This window comes from Carassius auratus, chromosome 20 (genome assembly GCF_003368295.1).
Source record: "Carassius auratus strain Wakin chromosome 20, ASM336829v1, whole genome shotgun sequence".
NCBI lineage: Eukaryota > Metazoa > Chordata > Actinopteri > Cypriniformes > Cyprinidae > Carassius > Carassius auratus.
Genome location: NC_039262.1, coordinates 11,634,612 through 11,654,749, shown reverse-complemented (window position 1 = coordinate 11,654,749; position 20,138 = coordinate 11,634,612). Strand labels below are relative to the sequence as shown.

Genomic DNA, 20,138 nt, shown 5'->3' with positions numbered 1-20,138 from the left:
CATCATATAACAGGGCTGGCATGAAGCTTCAGTTGAGCTCAATCTTGCCTATACCAACTAACTATGGGGATATTTATATAGAACATATAGCAGCAAGCACACATATAAAGATGGTAAGGAATGACCAGTCAGTAAATTAAGGAGTTGGCTCTAGGGTTTCTTTCCAGACACTGTTTGGGAGTGTCGGACAGAGAGCTCATAGAATGAGTCATGAAGTGGGAGAGCTGTTATTTTTAACACACGCGCGCTCACGCACACACTCCGCCGTGCCTCACAAAGGCTGCTATGCAATTGGCTCACTGGGGACAGTCCTGTGATGGAAGACGTGAGGCAACACCTCCATTAGAGTCCAGTGCAGGCCCTCCAGCACAGTGACTCAGCTAAAACACACTGCTAATTATTCATTAGGGCCAAATGTGCCTACAGTACACAGCCTGCGCACAGCTCGAAGCACACCAAACAACATCATATTCCCTTTTCCCACATACAGGTTGCGGTAGATATGGGTTTTTAACAAGATGAGTAATTTTTGTCATCCTTTGGTAAAGGAGAGCAAGATGAAAATGGCTCATTATTGCAATTATTCATTTTAGGGAAGCGAGAGAGAGGGAGAAGGAAAGAGAGAGAGAAAGGGAGCCTTGGCTGGTGGTAATTAAAGCACGTCCTTCTTGATAGGACGCAGCGGAGGTCTGGCTGATTGCTCCATGGTTTCTCGGTCTCTGAATGCGTTGTGAATGAGACAGACAGGAGCACGAGCGCTGCATGCTGATTAAAATCATATTTCCTCTCCATCTCGGCTCAATCCGTGCTGATTTGCCTCACTGATTAGAATTCGCTGGTGACAAAGCTGGAGACAGAGCCCAGTGCAACATATAACTAATCACATTCCGCCACTGCACCAAGCTCATAAAGATGGGGAGAATTAGTACCCGTACGCTTTTGGACAGATGTGCGCTGAACCGAGCCTGGAAAGACTCATTAGTTGATAAAGAGTGCTTTGGACAGCCGTATTGGTTTGGTTATAGATGGCAAGCTCTCATGTGGTACGGTTGGTTGTAAGCTGATAAAAGCTCAAGCTCCGTTCCAAAACCTACTCACTGCCTACTGCTTAGATAGGTGCATTCACTGCAAGTGAGTGATTTGAAACACCATAAGCAAATAATGTACCCGACTAATTGTGCAGTCAACATACGCAAATGTATCTTATTGTAACAAATACCAATTTCATTTTGCAGTAACTGACCTCAATTGTCTCGTTAAGTCTGACGTCGAGCGTCACGGTTTCTGGGTCTTAAACAGATTCAGAAGTCTGGGCTCTTAGAAAGTAACTAGGTAAATATGGCTAATTTTTAAGAGCTCATACATGCAGTCATTCTGGCATGACTTGCTGCATAAGCTTGTTGCATTATGGGATTGCTCCTGCAAAATGTGGTGAAAATAAATCTACGTTTTGGAATGCGTCTTGGATTAAAATGCAGCCTTCGTAGGCAGCTCAATAGGTTCTGGAAGCCTCTGCCTTGAATTGTCAGTGGCTTTAAAAATCGAATGGCGCGTTTAGCTACACAAACCTCTTTGACGCTCTTTGGAATAGTATCTTTTTTTAACAGACGTGGGTTTCCAGGCTTTCTGTGCATGACTACATGTGTTTGTGTGTGAAATACACCTATTTATGTGTAAGAACTGGCCGAGCTGTGCGCTATCCCAAACGCACATGAGAACACACCAGCTGCAGAGGTAAGGCGTGGTGGAGCCCAGCGGGCTGCTGTAGTGTAGAGGAGGAGATGTAATTAGCAGGTATGGTGTGAAAGCAGCCAGATAAAGCTGCAAGGTGCTGCGCATTGTGAACAAGCTAAGCGCTGCAAAAGTTCATCATGACATTTTCACCTCCGTTATGTGTCATGGAATGGCATTTGTGCTGTATTTAATAGGGCTGTGTGTGTTTTTTTCGGTGTGTGCTTTAATTTGGTAAAATGCTTAGACTACTGTATCTGATTTTTCAGTTATTTCTGCTTTTTTGTTTTGATGTAATTCAGGGTGAAATTAGGACACATCGTCTGCAAATCCTGGAATAAGAGTTACTGGAAAAAGTGAACACATTAAAATGTATCCATTAGCTCTCAGCTAGTCATTGCTGGTATAATCTGATGGGTAACATGCAATTTTTTCCTGTCAGACGATTCTGGCAGTCTGGGTGCCCACGTCTCCTCCAGGCCTGGAACCAACTTAGGTTGTCGAATGAGGGGCCAAAAGCTATTTTCCGCTGAACTGCTCCTCTCTCTCTGAGGACGTGAAGTCTCAGGAAGCCTTCGCCTTTCTTGTCACTGGGAGAGAGGACTTCTGGTGCCTCCGTTGCCATTGACGATGTGTTGGTTGGATCCCACGCGGTTGCCAGGCATCATTAAGACCTGATGGCAAGGGTTTCTCTCTCCATAAGCAAGCCTTGAGAATGGCAGGGGCAATTAAAGCTCTTCTCTGCCTGATGGAATAGAATGAGGCCCCAGGAGAGAGAGAGCGAGAGAGTCAGGAGTCAGAGAGGTAATGACAGAGAGATGAGATGGAGAGGGAAGCATTGTTCTCCAGCTTTACCTTTGATGAGGATGCGATAGAGTGCATCATGGTGGAAGATGGGTTTGTTTCATTGTTTAGTGCAAAGTGTCTTTGTGGATTGCATCCATGCCATGCACTATATGGGTTGAGTCAGACTCTGAGCTCTGAGAGCCCTCAACGCAAGGCCATTTGTAGATTAGCTGCATTTGGCAGATCGAGAGCGTTTCCATTAGTACTTAAATTAGGAAACTTACGAGAAATGTCCTCAGAGCTCGTGTGCCGTCTCAAAACGGGAAATGTGCCAGTCTGTGTTTTGAACGCAAGGAAGCGTTCTCCTCAAAATACCCGCAGTTAGGGGCTGCTGATGTAGCTGCGATTTCAGGCTGATCCAGTTTTCTCACGCGCATTCTGCTTATAACCTATGGGCTTTATGGCTATTCATGTAGCTAATAATGAAGAGCTCTACTGTGCATGTGCTCTGATTCTAAATGAGGACTGGAAAATGCCCACACTCCCTCTCCACTCTGTGCGGTGATTGGAATTCTGGCTAGACTCTTTGCAGGCATCTGCATTACATGTGCACACACATACACGCACAAATTTGCATTACCGTCGCATTCGCATTGAGTGAGTCACACCGACTGATAAGGTAGAGCAGAAGTCTAGACTCTTTGAAGCTCTTGACTAAATATACCACTGTACTGAGCGGCCAAACATTTTCAAACACTGACCATCAGATTTTATTCAACAGCAGACAATAGGATGCCTTAAAACACATTGGATGTAGCATATACTAACATGCTCCTCTCACTATTTCTTTGTTATATATTGTGTATATTGTGCTTAGCTTGCATATATGACCTACTACAATATATTTGCAAAAATTAGTAGAAACAACGATCCATGTTTTGTGGATTACACTATCCCACAGTAGAGGAACTGAAGGGGATATACAATACCATTTAAGACCTGATAACAATGACAAAAATATAGAAGATGAATAATGTCTACTGTTTCTCTTACTAAAAAAAAAAAATTACACTATGTGATGATGTGATGTGTTCAGTGCACAGTTGTAGGCAAGTATTCCATACCAAATATAGCCAAAAAAATGTAACATCAGAGAATGTGAAATGAATAATGTCTCATGACGTGATTGTTTCAGGGCTCTTGTAGACATGATGCCATCTGAATTGGGGCCAGGCAACAACCAGCCAAGCAAATCTGACCGGTCACACCACATAAATCCGGACCAATCTCAGGGTCATTGAAACCAGTGCACTAACAAAACAGATAAACATGTGTCATGAATCGACAGTAAATATGATTTCGGATTTGTACGTGCAGTGGTTTTTTGAACTGTCTGGTGGGGTGATGTTAGGCAGGGTTGAGGGGAAAATAACTGGATAAATTGCATGATGAGCCTTGAGGGTTGTAGGGTCATGTCTTTCTGACTAGGTCACTCTGTTCCTGATGACTGAGTGTGATGCACTCTCACACAAACACACATGCACACACTCTCGTGGGGGTGGAGAGGCTCACAGTGGTGCTGTGCATCTGGAGCAGTTTTTAGATGAATGGGATGTGACAACTGCCCTGCCAGGCGAATGTCTGGGCAAGGGTTTTTTTTTTTGGGGGGGGGGGTGATTGGTCTGATGCTAGTGAAGATTCTCTAGCAAGACCACTTTAACTCTTTATTTTGATGCATAGTGATTGTGGTCTGCAAAATTATTTTGACATACTGATAATTTATACAGTGAAAAAAAAAGATGATTTCTATAAAATCAAAGTTTCGTCATTAGTTTTGTTACCAAAAAAGTGAAAAAAAGTTAGGTAGGGAATGTAGTTAGGTAGGGAATGTAGAATTCCTCATGTGTGTTTTTTTTCTTTATCACCAGTGTTATTATTTTAGTCATCAGTTTGTGTTTAAGTTATGTTTGGTTATGCTAATTCAGCATAAAATTGCTTTTTGGATTCACTGATTTAGAAAAAAAATTAATAAATAAATAAAATAAGAACAACTTTAGGGTGTGTAAATGATGTCAGAATTTTCATTTTGGGTGAACTAATCCTTAAAAATCAAAACCTTAGCAAGCTTAGATAAACCTGAGGCTATCTGCAGTCATAACTGAAGCTGTGTAACATGTGCGACGCAGCCTGCAGGTTTGCAGGGTTCGCATGGGAAAGCGTTGCTTTTGGATAGGACATGCTCTGAGACTGCAGACTCTTCAAAAAGAGCCCATACTTCTCCCCTCAAAAGAGAGAAAGAGAGAATTAGATTTTGAAGCTGTATGTCCCACTTTGTGTGAGACAGAAGGGTGTTAGGCATGAATACTAAACAGTGTTTTCCCCCAATTACAAACAAGCTGGGCCAGATCGCTGCCACTGGGGAACAGCTGGAGCTCATATGCTTTGATTTGACCAAGTGAAGTTCAGATGAGAGCTTCCCATATTGCACCAGTGTGAGTGATTGAGCGATCTATCAACGGAAAGAGGGGCAACGTGAGAACGAGTGCATTTTTGTGTGTGAGGCAGACGTGAGAAGGTGTTACACACAAAGATCCATCTTTCTAAGGAAATTCGTTCAAGTCTGCATTTCTGTCATTGAAAGGTTTTCAAAAGACATCTCCAGCATTTGGAGAGCACCCTTTGTGTCACTGGCCTTGGAGCTGACAAATACTTGCATGCACATGCGAATCTGTATCTATTCCTCTCTCTCTCTCTCTCTCTCTCTCTCTCTCTCACACACACACACACACACACACACACACACACCCCAAGTGAACCAACAGCACACACATTAACAGGATTTGCAAGGAGCATGAGATAGAAGTGTTAGCTTGTTGACAGAGGACTGGAGCACTCAATATGTTTGTGTGTGTGTGTGTGTGTGTGTGTGTGTGGCTGAAAGACGGTTTTCTAAAAGAAATTACATTATATATTATATTATATTATATTATATTATATTATATTATATTATATTATATTATATTATATTATATTATATTATATTATAGTATATTATATTATAGTATATTACTTCATATTATATTCTAAACAAGCACCTCGGAAAAGAATAGAATGACTTTGTTTCTTTATTTTAAAAAGTTCAAATAAAAACTCCCCAGTGATTTACCTTTTGTACACTGTTCACTGTAAAGACATAAAGACCCTCATACTTCTCTCAAAACAAAAAAAAAAGTAAATATAGGTGACTTTATTCCTTATGAACGGAGCATGTTCCAAAACTTTAAAAAAGCTGCTCCTGTCACTTATCATATTTTAAAACAAAAGCAGAATGACAGATTTTTGCTTGTTTTTTTCCTCGCTGTGATACTGTGATAATGGAGGCCCTGAATAGCTTCAGACATCTGTATGTCTTTTCTTATAAGAGTACCGCATATCAGTTTGCAGATTTAACATGACTGCAGTTCATGACAGATTATAGCGCATTCTTTTCCTTTAACAGAAAATGAGTTTTGAGGAACAGCTTTGAGGGACACACAGCGGACGATTCTGCCTAATCGCACCACACAGGAGGCGCTCCTCAGAAAACACATCTGTCCCACCATCAACCAGTAAATCTCAGGTAATACACTTTACTTTTTGATTGTTCTTGGCAATAAAGCTGCACTTTTACAGTACTGTTCAAAAGTTTAGAATCAGGAGTTTTTTTCTTTTTTTTTTTGAAATATTCAGTAAAAATTAAAGTAAAAGTGAAGACGTGTAAAAGATTTATATATATTTTTAACTTTCTATTCTTCAAAAAAAAAAAAAAGTATCAAAGGTTCCACAAAAATATTAAACATCTGTATTTAACATTAACAGATGATGATATTATTAAATATTTCTTAAGGAACACAGCATATTAGAATGATTTCTGAAGGATCATATGACACGGAAGGTAATGACTGAGGAATAGACTGCATTTTAAGATATGTTAAAAAAATTAAACAGTTTTACATTTTAATAGTGTTTACGATATTGTTTTTATAAAAAAAAAAATCTGACTGACTTCAAACTTTTGAAGGATAGTGCATGTTGAATTGTATTTTGTTGGCTTTTTATATGATATATATTTAACGATCATATATAATATTCATAAACTATATAAACCATTTTAGCACTAGAACACATCTCAATCTGTTGCTTGGTACAGTACTAAATACAGTACACTAACCAGGGAGTTGTTTTTGCTGTCCTGTTGTCAAAATCATTCCAGTGCACATTCATTCCCAGAATGCACCGAGCATCAAATACTTACAGTAGCTACTATATTTATGTGTTCTAAAGTCTCTCAGGTCATAAGAAAACACTGCCTTATTTATTTATTTATTTGCTTTTAATTATCTTTCATCCCTAATGAGCAAGAGAAGCAATCTTGCAAACTTTAAAGTATTACAGAAGAATTAAAGTACTTACAAAATTTGTTGCTGTTTGTGTGTCTTAAGGCCTTAAAGCCATTATGTATATACAATATTTATTTCTCTTGATAAAAAAAAACAAGACAAGTGCATACAGTATTTTGTAATAACACTGTATTTTTAACAGCTACAACAAAAATGTAAGAAAGATGTTTTCTAGTGTACAGTGGATCAAGGCAATGCAAGTGGGCAAATTTGTGTTCATTATAAGCTGATTCACAACTAGGGTGCAGAATAAACAAAGAATAGCTTTATAGCATACAATATAAACAGTTTTGCATTATGGCCACATGTACTGCATGACCAATAGTGGTTCACAGTCTGTATTTTTCATAATAAACATATTCTTTTATCATGCATCTATGATCTGACTCTCATGCAGTTCAGTGCAGTTCATAACCATCCTTGCTGCAGACATCATTGCCCTTTTACACTTGCTTTCACAGTTACTAGTAGATGGAGGTCAGGCTAATTGCTGCTTCTTTTCTCCAGATGGAGGTGGATGCAGCCGAGAAGCGTCATCGAACACGATCTAAAGGTGTGCGAGGTACAACGCACTCACATGGTATTAGCTACAGTCTCAACCTACGGTCAAATCCATTTTCTCACTTTCAAACTGAGACTTTTATTGCCTTTCACGAATTACCACTGACGTCAGTAGTGATGAACATGGACTATTGATTAGACAGGTGAACCAGAAGAGCCTATAAAATGAGTCTGCTCATAATAATATCATTTCATTGTGTGATGAAGTTCATGTTGAAATGTTTCCACACTGATAGTTCTCACTTTTTTCTATTTTTTTTATTTTGCAGTTGCCGTGGAGGCTGCACAAGAGCTGTTCAGGTCAGTCTGAATACAGTGCAGAAATCATTCACTTAAAGTCAATACAGTTTGCAACCAATTTACTTGAATAATGTGATGTATTTATGAGCTAAACAGAATATTTAACTGGAAAAAAAAATCGTTTAATAGGTCAGGCAAGTTTAATATACACTTCTGTTTAAAAGTTTGGGTCAGCAAGAGTTTTTAATGTGTTTGAAAGATGTTTTTTATGTTAGTCAAAGGTGCATTTTTTTTTAAATACATTAAAATATATTTAATATATTATAAAATGTAATTAATTATGTGATAGCAACACTTTAATCTGCAGCAATTTTTACAGTTTTCAGTTTTCACATGACTTTTCTGAAATCATTCTATTATGCTGATTTGCTGCTCAAGAAACATTTGTTATTGTTATCAATGTTGAAAACAGCTGTGTTGCTTAATATTTTTGTGGAATTTTAGAATTCTCTGATGAATATAGAACAGCACAGTCACTTTTAATCAATTTAATGCATCCTTGCTGAATAAAAATATGACTTTCTTAAAATTGTACAACCCAAACTTATTTTAGGTTAGTTTAATGCATTTTGTTTTTATCATTTTTTTTTAAGCTTTTATCATTTGAAGATCATAAATGTGTGGTAAATATGCTTGATTTGGATTTTATGTTGGTTTTCAAGAAGCATGAAACATAAAAAAAATAAAAATAAAACGGGAATAGGACTTTCTTAAAGTGGTTTGCTCACTGATGCTATCTCATCTTGCAATTTTCTGTCTTTAAAGACAAAAAAAAAAAAAAACAGGTGTATGATGCAATGCGCATTTCTGTTCAAGATAGCATTCAAGTACAATTTTGCTAATTAATATTTTTCAATGTGATTTATCCAAAATGGCATGTACCACAGGTAGAACCTATAAATAGACCTTTTATTGTAATTGCCTTCAGTGAGAACATATTATTCTCCCAAAAATATATATTACAATATATCCCTGCAGTCCTAATGAAATCATGCATCATGATGAGAGTGAATGGCCTGTTTTTCCTCCAGGCCAGTGAGTCGTTTTACTCATATTTGCCTGTCACTTCTTCCCCTGCATATCTTTCCCTTAAGCACAATTTACAGGACTCCTAAATGGCAACATTTTCCTCATTAAGAATGGTTTAACACCCACGCTGTTGTTAAAAAAAAGGCTCTTTTTATATTTTCTGGCTATGTGTCCAATTACAATGACAGTGGTAAGGACACAAGGGTGTGTGACTGTAGGAGTGTGGTATGAACGCTTTCCAGAGGCGGCTCTCTATCATCTTTATTGTGGTATCGGAGTCTCTGTTGTCTCTCTCTCTCTCTCTCTCTCTCTCTCTCTCTCCTTCCCAATCATCAGGGCAATCTGCTTCATCAGCAGGTCCAGGCCTGTAGCTGCAGGCATCTTTAACACCAGTTACACTCACTGATGGGTCACCAGCTTGATCAGACACAGATACCTAGCCAACACCGTCAAGGGGAGATGCAACTCTTGTGCTAGGCTAGACATGTTCCCATTCAGTTTCTTACTCTTTTGCTAAATTTTAACCTTAGAATAGCTTCAGGTTTACATTTATTATATTATATTATATTATATTATATTATATTATATTATATTATATTATATTATATTATATTATATTATATTATATTATCATTTGAATGTTTGGGGTTGGTATCTTTTTTGTTTGTTTGTTTTTTAAATAAGAATTTTATGTGCACCAATGCTGTATTTGTTTGTTTAAAACTGTAATATTGTAAATAATAATAATAATAATAATAATAATAATAATTACAATTTAAAAAATCTTTTTTGTATTATACAGGAAAAAGAAATTTATTCCTGTGATGCAAAGCTGAATTTTTAGCAGCATTTATTTAGTGTTCCACGATCCTTCAGAAACCATTCTAATTTGCTGACTGGCCGCTGTAGAAATATCTTATTATTATCAATATATAAAATGTTGCTGCTTATTTTTTTCAGGAACATCTAATGATTAAATGTTCAAAAACTCTGCATTTATTTGAAACAGAAATCTGTTGTAACATTATAAAATATTTTAATGTCACTGTCAATTATTTTTCTGTCCTTGCTAAATAAAAAGTATTTGAAAAAAATGTTACTGACCCAAAACCTTTGAATGGTAGTGTATAAATACTTCCGTTCAATAACACAATTATTCCAAAACTGTATGTTTTCTATTTTGTGTGAATGCACAATGATGCTGTTGAACTTGTGCTCACAAATGTGACTTTTGATAGACACAGAAATACCACTGCCAATAAAAGTAAATGCTTAGTGAATACTTAAGGCAATCAGTGACACTGTAACTAATGTGGGTAGTTTTATATTAATGTCTAGGATACTGGTTTGCTGCTCTGACCCTGAGCTCAAGCGGGGCAGGAATTCTAAACTTGGACGTTTTCCCTCATGGCTTTTAACTGGCTGTGGACCTAAATGGAGCAGCCAGAGAGCGATATACAATATGAAATGTGAAATATTGAGCCTGGTGAGTCATCAGCCTGGAGGACACTGGGAGCTCTCTAAATCTCTAATGAAGGCTGATGTGCCACGGTTCAAACATAGTCAGCAAGAACGAGCGTATGTGTGTGTCTGTGTGCGCATGTGTGACGTCAGTCTTGTATTAATTATTTCTCTCGTCTGCAGCTGTCCCACACCTGGATGTGATGGTAGTGGACATGTTAGCGGCAAATATGCCAGACACAGGAGGTAAGAACCAACCTCTAATTCATATGAATATGTGCTCAGCCATGAAAGTCTCTTTAAGGCTGCGAGAATGAAAGCTCTTAGCCACTTATAGAAAAGCTCAAGACCCATAGCGTAATTAAGTCAATTGAATTTAAATAAGGCCTACTTTCTTTTCTTTATATACATCCCTTTGCCAGCCAAAAGTTGTGAAAGTGCAGTTAAAAGATGTGCAACTGCAATGAAAATGAGCTGGTATTTACTAAAGTGAAGCATTTTAACAAAGTATGATATGTTTTTGGGTTGTAAAGAATTTAATGGAATGGTTTGCTTCAGTACATTAAACTACTGCTTGGACTGTTAGCTTGCAACACAGCTTTACCCCTTTGAATGTAGCTGCTGTAGACTTAAGGAGATATAGCAATCAAAAATGAATCTGTATGTTTTCAAGGATATAGGCTTTTATTAACATTTAGCACTGATCAACTCACAGACATAAAGTTCATTAAATATGAGGTCAAATGAACCTGTGTTTGTTCACACGTCAAGTTAAGCATCCTTTACCATATTTGATGAGCTCTATAATGTATTATATGTTTCTTCAGAAGACTTGGATTAAGGTGCTCCATTCATTTGGGTTTTGAATCAACTTGTTGAACTGGCAAAATGTTGGTGGAATGGACTTTCAGGTGTAAGGACAGAAATCTCCTAGGTTTTATTAAAAATATATTTTATGTTTCAAAGATAAACAGGGTTTGGCATGACTTGAAGGTGAATAAATGAAGGCAGAATTACATTTTTTGGGTGAACTATCCCTTTAAAAACAGATATAAATGGACAATGGGTCTGTTGCTGACTCTCATTGGCATACATCAGGAATACATGGAGGCTATCTGATGATAGGAGCGACATCATTAATATTATAATAAGCTTGTCAAGTGTCTAGCAAGATTGTGCTGTTTGTTTCTTTGACAAAAAGCCTTTTTGAGGACAAATTGTGGAAGCAATACAAATGCCACCATATCCCTAACAGGCAACTTGAGTTAATTAATGTGTATACTTTAACACTGATATAAGTTGGGCGGTTTAGATATTTAGCTTATTATTGCACTGGCAACCTCTGATTTGACAACTGTTGTCAAAGTCACTCTCAGTCTGTTCAACTTCCATGTTTAACAGTTCTCTCCTCTTGATGCTATTTACTGTACTTCAGAAGAAAGATACAAAACAAGAAAGGCAGAACAGAAAAGATTGATGGATATGTGTAGTGAGTCACCTCATCAGCCAAGCCCTGTGAACCACCAACCAGAATTGCATTTCTGCAACAGACAAATGGTACCTCCAGCAGACCTCTCACTGAAAAGGCAGAGAGAGGGCGAGAGAGTGATGAATTACCCCCAAATGAGAAGGTGGGGAGAGAACGGCGCTCCGACTGTGCTGTCAGAGCATGCTAACATTTGGGGGGCATTTGTGGGAACATTGTGGGAATAGCAGGGTTGTAATGAGGACACTGCGTTACCTGTGCAGGCTACGCAGCGTCTGCCGCCCTTTACCACGCCATTAAAAAGTAATAATGACAAAACAACAACAGCGTTTGTCTCCTGCGGCATGCATTGGGTTATATCACAGCAGAGGTTCAAATGTATAAATGTTTAAATGTATAGCTGCTCGGATGGGGGGGATGAACTGATGTAATGTATACATTGTAAGTTTATGTATTGTAATGGCTTCTCAGGGCAAAACATTATAGAAAACTGAGGTCTACATCAGCCTTTTGCGCTTCATAACACACACACAACTCACAAAAATGTAGAGAAAAAAAGTAACTTCAGGGGCATGACAGCTTCTTACTGGGGTAGTATTCTTAAAGGGACAATTTTGTACATTATTAACCCCTACATGTTCATAGCAGTACCTTAAAGGTGTACATTACTATTTAGGGTACTAATATTCACCCTTTAGGGTAATCGCAAAAACATTATAGGAACATTAAAGTCGTAATAAAACGGAAGTAGCAACAGATCTATTGCAATTAACATCCGAGTGTCTGTGGAGTGATTCGAAAACCATGAAAGTAGTGCTGGTTTCGGTTACTTAGTATTACTAATATGCAACACTATAGACAACAGTGGATATTAGTAAACAATGTGTTTGCAGTGTTTAATTAAAACTGTAAGATTGCTAAAGATGCAGCCACATTAGCAAAATTTTGATGCAATTTCGCTGGGTGTTGTTAATAGTGTGCAATGCAAGAAGCACAGCTCACAAAGAAGTCACTTTCAAACCAAGCAGCTCACTATTGGTCAACACTGCAAATTTGCGAAGGGAACTTTTTCGCCCTCACATGAAACTATTGATTGCCTTAAAGGGATATTTTACCTTCAGTTGGTCCTCATTGACTTCCATCGAATGGAAAAATAATACTATACAAGTTAATGGGAACCAACTGAATGTATCCTTTTAACTCATTTATTGCATTTAATAAATAATAAATATAAAGTGCATGCCATTTCCCCAGTAGCTAAAAAGCAAAGTGGGCACTAATGTGGGTGAAATAAGTTCTTAAAATATAATTGTTAAGACAAAAAAGTGCTACGACAAATTTAGAAATGCAACGTTCGTCATAATCACAATGGCTGCTGTGCTGCTGCAACAGACTAATGCTGTTGCATTCATGTTCAGATGTTAGAAATAACATAAAAGGTCTCCTTTAATGAGCCTTTTTCTCGTCATCTAAAAATACCCACCTTTAAACCCTCCTGGTTGCATTCTCTTCCTAAAAACACGTTATCTGCACATTCTCCATTTTAATTTATCCCTTTTAGTAAACCCAGAGACTCGTAATAAGAGGATGTGTCAGTACAGGTGTGACTGCTATGATTTTAACAGGGTTTAGTAATTGCTTTGTGCAAATCATGTTTAGTGCCCCCTTTCTCTCTCTTTCTCTTTCGGTTCTTTCTCTCCACCTCCTCTCCATCTGTGTCTCTCTCTCGTTCCACTTTCCTATTTTCTATTCCTCTCCGTGCTCCTCCTCCTTTTTATCTTCCCCACATCCTGGCTCTTTGTTCCTCTACCTCTCCCTTACTCCTTCTGCGGCTCACTTTCCATCCCTCTTTCCAGTCTTCTTTCTCCTCCTCCCTCTTTCCCTCCCTTTCTGATGGATGACTCACGTAGGCTGAAGCCCAAGGCTGTATAATTCAGGGCTTGACAGGTAGCACTCACTAAAAGAATGGGAACTGAGCAAAGAGCTGGTGGCTGCAGCCAGAGAATGGTATAGCCGAATGCTCGCTCTCGCTCTCTCCCTCTTTTTTTTTTCATCAATATAACACCCTGCCTGCTTTCCCTGCTCTACACAAGTCTGGTTTCTCCTCCTTTGTGGTAGCCACAATGCACAGATTTTAATGCTTGCCTCTTTCATCCACCATTGTATTTTCTCCCACCATAAAAACAAAGAGACAATATAGATGTGGTGTTTTGTAAGATAATGTGAAGTGTGAAAGGCCAAGACATGGATAAGGACTGAAAAATCATGTTGTACTAAAGCTTGTGGGAGAGACCATGAAAATCTGCACAATTCATGCATTCAAATGAAGGATACACATATATTTCTAATAATAATCAACATACCTTGAGGAGTCAGTTTTTTAGTAATGAGGCAATGCGAGGAAAAAACTTGAAATTTTGATTCAGCTGAGACACTGTTGTTTGTTTTCATTGAGAAATGGTCTGAACTGGACTGTTGAGGAAGGAACATTAATGAGTTACGCTGTTCAACTTTGCTCTCAAACAGCTGTTTGGTTGTGCCACAAATTGTCATTCATAAAAATTCACAGTGGTTAAAAAAAAAAAACAGATGTGTTTAAATGCCAAAAGATGTTTGAATCGAAGAGGGACCACCTTAACAGGTTTGAAATGATCAGAACACATCAAATGTTTGCTGTTTTGAAAATACCATAGCATATTTTTAGACCTGCCATCTCGAGGTTTAGTTTTTTATTTTTATTTTTTTGGTACTGAGAATAGTGCCACTTTTAAAATTTGCTGTAACAAAGTATTCTGAGGTCAAAAAAACATCTCTGCAACGGTTACTCAAGAACCACTCACATGTATTACGCTATTTGCACTAATGGAGTGTTTTATCAACATTAATGTCTTTTGGCTTGAATGGAAGTCAGTGGAACTACGACCACAGACATTCGATTGTTGAGACAGTGCTGCTGATGGATCCCTTTGTCTTCTCCCTTCTCAAGAGTTTATTGAGATTTAGCATGATTGAAGCTTACAGATGGTGTTCATTTATAGCCTTAGGCCATAATTTACACCTTCATTCTATGTAGCATGGAGAAATCATATCTGTGTGCCGGTAACTCACCAGCAGCATGCAAACAGATGGGCTCTGGACTGTGTGGGCGGCACATGCAGTTTTGTCCTCTGTCTTCTCTTCTCACTCACTCGCTTTTTTTGACGGGTCTTCGGGATGCAGTCTATGCGGTCTGTTGGCTTCATGCTCGTCAAGTCATTCTAAATGATCTGTGCTATACATGCCGAGGGCTTGTTTGTTATTAGTGAGGGGTTTGTAATTCGCCCAAACTGTTAATTCAACTGTGAGGATGAGCCAGATGTCTGTGGTCCGACAGTGCTAAACAATATACATCCGAATATTTCCAACTTTTTCTGAACCATGGGACCTTTTCATAACCTCAAAGTATAAAATCTTGTATTCTTAACTACAGCTGTTGTGTTGGAATATTTCATATTTTAATATTTGTGTAACTTCTAATATAGTTTATTTCGTATTGTGGTCAGTTCTCAAATTTAACTGACTGTGCAGTGCTCTGTGATTGTTGATGTGGAGTCCGTTGATATACTGTTTGTATCACTCCGCTTTTGCATGTTCCAAAAAGACAGTGACTCATTCTGTGAGATACATTGATATGGGAGTAGGTGGTGGCAAGTGACTATCTTTGTGTGTGAGGCATTAATTGATTTATTCACTTGATTTGTTTTAACACTGATTCATTTAGTTACAAAACAAGTGGCTGTCATTATAAGTGAGTCATTGAATCATTCACTCAAATGATTCATTCATTAAAACTGATTCCTTAAAGAACACAAGTGACTGGCTGATTTCAGAATTGCATACCATTGAACATTACTCTTACTTGTACATATCTTTATATGACATAAATGGTAATAGTTGTATTATAGTATGCTCTTATGAATTTAGCAACTGTCTATGAGTCAGTCATTGAATCATTCATTCAACCGAAAAATGCATCTGGCCGGGATTTCTAAATCACCCAAAATGTTCAGGATTTGGCTTTTGGTTTCTACAGTAGCCATGCATTGTGTGCATTTTTTGTAGACTATTAAAGCCTTTTTCTTAATCTCGCTCCCAATTTCTGTTTTGACCATTAACGCCTGCTCTTGCAAACATTCTAATATTGAATATAATTTTGCGCATCAAACAGCCACTATCAATGTGCGGAATATTTAAATCACTTTGGATGCAGCTCTTGTTGGATACGGGGTTGCCAAATCTTTTTGGCAAAAAAAAAAAAAAAAAATTCCACGGAAGTGGGCTGATTTTAAACTGTTGCGGAGTGTTGATTTTCTCCCGTTGGTTAAAGTTTTGAAATTTTGCATGAATTACATTTGACTGCAATGCTTGTATTGAAACATTTTGCATTCTATGATACAACCGTCTGTAGTAGATAGATGTTAAGTTTTGTGAAAGATGCATGGCCAGTGGTAGGAAGCCTTTTAGCTCTGTTTATGAACAATCTGCAAAATGGTGACTGTAAAATATGTATTTTAGGTATGGAAATGACATATTTTGGGTTTTGATATGGGATATGGTCATTGCGATACTTTTGGGGATACTTTGTGTTTTCAATGTAATGGCTTTGGTTTGTGAAGAAACCAAAAAAAATATTGTGAAACATCCTTAAGAAATCCGGTTGCACTCTCACCTATTACCTGCACTGCAATTTTTGCTCAAAATTCATACATTTCCCTTGGCTATTTTAGACAGAACCCAGTTTGCTACACACACATAAGTTTCAGATGTGTGTATCTGTGCATATGTGTGATCTTAACCCATGCAACACATCTTACTTATTACTTTGGTTAAATCCTATAGTCAACACCTAGTACAGAGTTTACCTCTGTCTGCATTGCATCTGGTATCTTCCGTAGATCTGAACCTGTGTGAATGGCAGATTTATGCCACAGAAGACCACGGCGAGATGTAAAACCCTGCTGCAGGGTCAGACTTGATGAGCCTCTGCGGTAAATTGAACCGCCAAGGACATAATCACCGCAAACAGCCTCTCGGTGTGTGTGGTAGTGTGATTGCACAGTGTGTTTTTAGGCAGAGGGGGACCAGGCTCCGCAGTGACAGAGAAGGCAGATGAGCTGCAGAGACAGAAAGAGCCCTGCAGAATGCACAACACCAGCACCTCCTTTGTTCTGCTTTTTGGGAGGGCGCCGAATGAAGGGAGGTTAGCAGGGAGATGTCTGTCAGACTCTCTCTCTCTCTCTCTCTTTCTCTCTCTCTCACTCCCTCTCACTCTGTCTGTCTGCTCAAATGGCAAATCCCACTCCTGAGGGGGAGATCACCATGGTGACAGCGCCTTGCCACGCATGCCTGTGGATGCTGCAGTGTAGGAGCGCAGAGGAGCCGCACGCTCCTATGGCAACTCGAACACGAACAGCCAGCTGTAGCTGCTGAATTCGCCTCCAAAGCCCTATTGTGTCACACTCTGCAAGAACCTGGTGCCACAGCAGCCAGTATCCACAGCAGACCCCAGCCTGAACGTGCTCTTGGTATTCGGGCCAATTAAAACCAAAGAGCATTTCTGCTGGCTAATCTGAGGTCCCTCATTGTAACAGAATGACTATTTGAAGACTTTTAATTAAAAAATAATCGCATGTTTTTTAGAAAGAGACGGAGAAATTATTCTCGTTCATCATTCCGCCACTTTGAGAGCAATATTTGCAGCTTTATTATGACGGTTGCTGTGGAAATGATCAAACAGAGCAGGTCCGGGCTAATATTCTGGCCATTGCTGGTATTAGTTAAGTTCATCAGAGGATTTGTCCACCAGGAGCTGTCTGACTGAAGTCATTATTTCTCCCGGCAGTTCTGAAAGGCTCGCAGATCTCTCTCTCTCTCTCTCTCTCACACACGCACACCGTATCTCTCTCTCTCTCTCTCTCTCTCTCTCTCTCTCTCTCTCGGCCATAATTACCTTAGTCCCACTCAAAGCCTGCCTCCGCCGCTCTCGTATTCAAATGTGGTTTAATTACCTGTGGAATTTTAATTGGCGTGGCCTGCCAGTGGGAAACGCAAAGGTGTCCAAGGTCATTCCGAGTCGTTCGCGAAACGCTCTCACCCACACAGACGACGCTGGCTGTCTGCCCGCACAACACACCATCGCTAGAAGCACAGCCTCTATAACTAACACATGCTTCAAACAATAAAACAATAAAGAGAAAATGGGCACCTCACACCAACAGGCCGACTGATGCATTGTAGGGTTATGAGGTTGAAAATTTTGATTTTATGGACTCTGTTAGGACAGAGTAGAAAATATGTTATTGTTACCATGGTTATTATTACCACTGTAAAAGCGTAATTAATAGGGCTGGGTTTTGATACAAATTTCATGATTCGATTTGATTATAACTCACAAGCATTCCATTCAATTTGATTTCTGATTCAATTCAATTCATCATCGATTATTCTGGATATATATCAGGTACAGTCCAAGCCAAATTTTTTCAATGAAAAAAAATCTCTCAACCAATGCTTTAAAATACATGTGAATATCAGCTGGTACAACATTACTTTAATACTGAAGGTTAAAATTTACAATTCAATTTTTATAATAATAATAATTAATAGTTAATAAAAACAATTTCTACTCCAATTCATTTTTTTAAACACACATTTAAATGATGGCTAAAAACTTAATGGATTTATTCAAACATAAATTAAACATCGAAGAACAGGAAAAATGATAATAAATATGTTATATGGTGCATATATTTAGCAAAATGCTCAGAGTTCTTTTTTCTAGCTGACTAATAACTTTATGGTCACCGAATAAGTTTGTTTTTCGAGGTAAATGTGGCGTTACATGACATTGTTTACAAGCTGTTAAATTGAAATCTTTCCACAGTCGAAACACTCTTTTATTGAATAAATGACAGGATATGAATTTCGGTTAGTTGTTCTCTTTCTTTCAACATACCTTCAGATGTTTATTCATGTTTATTTCATGCTGAAACTGGTATTAAAGTGGAGGAGATGATCAGTTCACATGCAGCTATAGAGATCTGACACTCCACATTAAACTGCACCGAAATGGTATTTATTGTTTGAATACTGTAATAAAATGGTAAGCATTTTAAATCTGTGGCTTTGTTTCATATCGAAAGTAACAAAGCACATAGCTCATTGCGATTTATGTGCACTACAGGCTAGAATAATCGATTCTTGGGATTTAAGAATCGATAGTGTTTCGTAAAAAGGGGACTGATAAAAATATTTTTTACCCAGCCCTAGTAATTAATGAGTATTACAGTGCTTAAGGACTGGGTTTGCTTTAATCTGTGAAATATTACACAAGAATTTTACATTTTACTTATTTATAATACTGATATATTGCTGACATTTGAAAAATAATATTTTAATTATCCAAATTAACTACCATGTTGTGATTGATACCAACCACAGGTGTATTGTTGTAATCGTAATTGTAACAAGTATGGTATATTATTGTTTTAAACATGATTTTCATGCCATTTTCTTTCAGGCCAAACCCTCATTGATAATACAATATTACAAGTCACATACAAATCTTTACTGCCAGCAGCCCTCACTCCACATTTTCTGGTTTGTGCACGTTAAGGCAATATCTGAAGATGAGACAGATAACTGCCTGAAAAATGATCTGAATTTAGAACGTTTTCTCCGTCCGATGAGTCCTGACCAAGCACAAGAGCCACAAGAACAGGTTATAAAAACACAGCTCATGTTTTGATTGTCCTCTCATCATTCAAAATGTGTGTGAGTGTGTGTGATGGCTTGTTTTTTTTATTTATTTATTTTTTTTATTCTAGGCAACCCAGTTTATCTACAAAGCCTCACTCTGCTGTGAATCTCAACTCCCAGTTGTTAAATGAGCCGAAGGTTTGAGGTTATGACCTAAAGGAAGCTTGAGGATAAGGTTAAATGAATAAAAGTATAAGCAATCAGAAATACAGTTTGAAAAAGACTCTCAATGTTCTTCCGTCCTTGTAAAAGCTCAAAATCACAATATCAGATATATAAATTTATAAAAATATATATTAGAATTTGTTTCTGAGATTCATAGCAAATGAAAAAAATAGACAACTCTAGGTTTTTTTTTGCAATTCCAAAATAATTTCCCCCAAGAGCCAGATTATTGTATGTTCAGCAACACAGGACTTTTCTTCTTTCTCACATATTACACATTATCATAGATTATACATCAATGAATTAGTCAACAGCTCACCTTTCCTTTTTCTTTTTTCTTTTTTTAGTTAAATGTATTGTTCAGGTGTGTGAGCCTGGGGGTC

The 20,138-nt window shown here is 38.0% G+C and overlaps 1 pseudogene; it reads left to right on the top strand.

The window, feature by feature from the left end:
• The window catches only part of LOC113037925 (myelin transcription factor 1-like protein), a 44,405-nt pseudogene that overhangs the window by 7,391 nt on the left and 16,876 nt on the right, over positions 1–20,138 (top strand).